Source organism: Hyperoodon ampullatus, assembly GCF_949752795.1.
Source record: "Hyperoodon ampullatus genome assembly, chromosome: 10".
Classification (NCBI taxonomy): Eukaryota; Metazoa; Chordata; class Mammalia; order Artiodactyla; family Ziphiidae; genus Hyperoodon; species Hyperoodon ampullatus.
The window spans coordinates 43682936-43686873 of record NC_136923.1 but is presented as its reverse complement, the minus strand read 5'-3'; the positions used below and the strand labels follow the sequence as shown (position 1 = coordinate 43686873).

The 3938-nt window shown below is 40.1% G+C and overlaps 1 pseudogene across 1 annotated transcript; it reads right to left on the bottom strand.

Annotated features, from left to right (window-relative positions):
• Nucleotides 1–755: 755 nt before the first annotated feature.
• On the bottom strand, nt 756–1275 carry LOC307059792 (single-stranded DNA-binding protein, mitochondrial-like; annotated as a pseudogene). Its single transcript has one exon. The product of its transcript is annotated as a single-stranded DNA-binding protein, mitochondrial-like (transcript).
• Nucleotides 1276–3938: the final 2663 nt, after the last annotated feature.

The following is a 3938-nucleotide window of genomic DNA, read 5'->3' as shown; positions in this document are numbered from 1 at the left end:
CCTGTTTGTGTTTTTGACACTGAAGTGAGCCTCTGATAGGCAGTATATAGTTTGATCTTGTATTTTTATCTAGCCACTCTATTACTTTTGACTAGAGAATTTAATATATCTATGTTTACAGTAATTATTGATAGGTAAAGACTTATCAATGCTATCTTATTGTTTCCTGGGTTTTTTTTGTTTCTTGTTCCTTTTTTCCTCTTCTGCTGCCTTTCTTTGTGAATTAGTGATATCCTGTAGTGGTATTCCCTTCCCTTTGTATTTTCTGAATCTAGTACAGGTTTTTGCTTTGTGGTTCCATGAGGCTCACAGAAAACATAACACTCTATTTTATGTTGATAACAATTTAGCTTCCATCACATACAAAAAAAAATCTACTCTTTTACTCCCCTCCATGAATTCTTGTGTATGGTGTTACAATTTACCTCTTTCTCTATTGTTTATACATTAAAATTACTATAGCTGCAGTTATTTTAATAATCTCATCCTTTAACCTTTATATACTAAAGTTAACTGATTAACACACCACCATATCACACTATTAAGGTATTCTTACCTTAACTATATACTAACATTTACAAGTCTATTGTGTAGTCTCATATGTTTTCATGGTACTATTTAGCGTCCTTTTATTTTAGCTTGAGGAACTCTTTTAGAATTTGTTCTAAGACAGATCTAGTGATGATGAACTCCCTCAGCTTTTGTGTTTTTTGTTTTGTTTTTTTACATAAGAGAGTATTTTAATTCTTGTCCTTAAAAACTATAAAGACTATCATGATTTGGAAATGAGACTGTACCAAACAATGGCCAAAGAAGAATCGTACATTCTATGCCTTCTCTTTCCTTTGTTCACTCAGAAATATAATGTTATCAGCTATAATTGTTGTTGCTTGTTGTCTCACATTATTTTTATCCATATATTCACCATAGTCTGCTTTCCCTTCCAGGTAAATTCAAGACCCCTTTTTCACATACTGATATGCCACATCTCTGAGGCCTGGTCATAATACTGAAATTCTGTGCCACGTTGTCTTTTGACCGACATCACCCATTTGGTAATGCTTCATTTGCCCCTGATCGCCACATCTCATTTGCTGCTACAGAAAATATCGTGACTGGGTTTTTTCCTTCTACCTGTCTCATGATAGGGTCCTAACCTACTCAACCAAGTAGCTGCACATGATTCAGAGATCTTTTGAGAACCAAACTGCTAGCTATTTCAGACTCATGTCTTACAAACTGATGAAATACCTGTACTACAGGTCTTCGAAACATGGCTTCTATTTTCTTTTCTTACAATCTAATCTTTAGTCTTTTCCTGACACTCTGGCCAGCTTTTGTTTTTTGAAAAGAGTTTTTAATCTCTTCATTCAAGAAGGACAATTATGATGAATAGGATGTTCTTGGTTGGCAAGGTTTTTTGTTTTTTTGGGGTTTTTTTTGAGCAATTTGAATATATCATCCCATTCTCTCCTGACCTGTGAGGTTTCTGCTCAGAAATCAACTTTTAACCTTATGAGGCTCTAGGGACTTCCCTGGTGGCACAGTGGATAAGACTCCATGTTCCCAGTGCAGGAGGCCCAGCTTCCACCCGTGATCAGGGAACTAGATCCCACATGCATGCTGCAAATAAGAGATTGCATGCCACAACTAAGGAGCCAATGTGCCACAACTAAGACCCAGTGCAAACAAATAAATAAATATTTTAAAAAAATAATAATCTTATGAGGTTCTCTTGTAAGTTATAAGCTTCTCTACTCTTGCTGATTTTAAGATTCTTTCTTTTTGATAGTTGGTCGTTTGCATGGCTTGGCTATGGTAAAGAGTACCACAACAACTGTTGGGGTGCAAATGTTTTTTTCCAATGATGGTATTCTCTTGTTGTATGAACCAGAGTGGGGTTGCCGAAACTCGTGTTAGCTCTAGTTTTTAATTTAGTAAGGAACTTGCCTACTGATCTGTATACTGGCTTTTACCAATATACATTCAAACCAACAGCCTAGTCGGCTTCCCTCTTCTGCCTGCCCTGTTGAGCACTTGCTCTTTATACACTTTTTGAGGACTGGAGCCAGGGAACACCTTGTCTACGTTTATTTGCATTCCCTAATCATGACATTCTGAGCATCTTTTCATTTGATGTGCTGTTTTTTAAAAAGCGTGTGAGTACCACTGAGCTCTTGAAACGTTTCTGCCTGAGCATCGGACCTGATTTGAATTCATTTCAGATTACCTAGCCCAGCACATTTTTCAAGGGCTCAGATCATTTTCAGCCGTGCAGGCCTTGTGAATGCTAAGTGCCTTTGAGCACAGTTTCTAAATTTGTTGTTATAGGAAAGCGCCACAAGGCGGCAGCACTTCTTCGTGCCCTCTCTGTTAACTTGGGTAAACAGAGACTTAGAGGGAGTGTTGTTGTTGGATTGCAACTTTGAATGGAACCGGGCTGAACACCGCAGGGCTTGTGTATCTTTACCTCTTTCCCCTAACGCTGCACCACCCTCCCCGACACAAAACCCAAGCAGTGTAAATGTGCTATGCTGAAGGTGCTGTGGTTCGTAGTTGAGGCGAGTCTAAGGAAGTAGGTTGGAGGTGGGAACCCCACCAGCAGGATCCATGGAGATCCGGTGTCTTTTCACAGCACTTCCCTCCCGTCGGGCCCACCATCCTTTGGGTACACTAGGCTTTGCTTACCTGTAGCAGGGCCGTCTTGGATAGGGATATTGTGGTCCCATGCAGAGGAGAATGGGCAATAGAGCTCCGAGGGGCCGCTGATCTGGTGGCACGTCCTCCTCCCTGGCTCCCTCAGCACCAGCATACTCCAGCCTTGGGACCCAGGCCTGCTGAGGCTCCAGGGATGTAACACCAACTGACGTCACAGAGGCCTGAGGGTAATAGAGTAGGTGTTTCTTGACTTTTTCTTCTTTTATATTTTAATATTTATTTTCTATTTCATTATAGTTTATATACAATCTTGTGTTTGTTTGAGTTCTACAGCAACTTGATGCAGTTATATATGTAGCTGTACCTTTGCTATTTTGGATTTTTTCCATGTTAGGTTATTGACCAGTGTTGATTAGAGTTACTGTGCTATCAGGAGGGTCTTCGTTGATGAGTCTTTTTGATACATTAGTGTGTTTCTGTTAATCTCAACCTCCTACTTCATCCTTCCCTGATCCCCAGTTTCCTCCTATGGTAACTCTACATTTCATTTCTCCGTTTGTGAGTCTGTGTTTACCTTGTACATTACTTCCACTGTAACCATTTTTCGACTGAACATGTAAGTGATATCATGTGATACACGTCTTCCTGTGTCACATTGACCACAGTTAGTGAGATCATCTACTGCTCCATCCATGTGGCTGCAAATGGCATGAGTTTATTTTGTTCTCTGGATGAGTGACAGTTGAGGGACTATAGGTAGCACAACTTCTTTATCCATTCATCTGCCAAATGTCGATGGACATTTCGATCGTTTGCTGTCTTGGCTATGGTAAAGAGTACCACAAGAACCGTTGGGGTGCAAGTTATTTAATCCAATGATGATATTCTCTGGTTAAATGAATTGGAGGGTTGTTGCCGAATGTCATGGTAGCTCCAGGTTTTAGCTTCGTAAGGAAGTTGCCTACTGACTTCCTTACTTACCAGAATTAGTGAGATCATCTACTGCTCCATCCCTGTTGCTACAAATAGCATGAGATCATTTTCTTGTCTGGATGAGTGACAGTTGAGGGAGTATAGGTAGCACAACTTCTTTATCCATTCGTCTGTAGATGGAGATTTTGGTCGTTTGCTTGTATTGGCTATGGTAAAGAGTACCACAACAACCGTTGGGGTGCAAGATTTTTTATCCAGTGATGGTATTCTCTGGTTACATGAATTGGAGGCATGTTGCCTAATGTCGTGGTAGCTCCACGTTTTAGTTTCGTAAGGAAGTTGCCTAC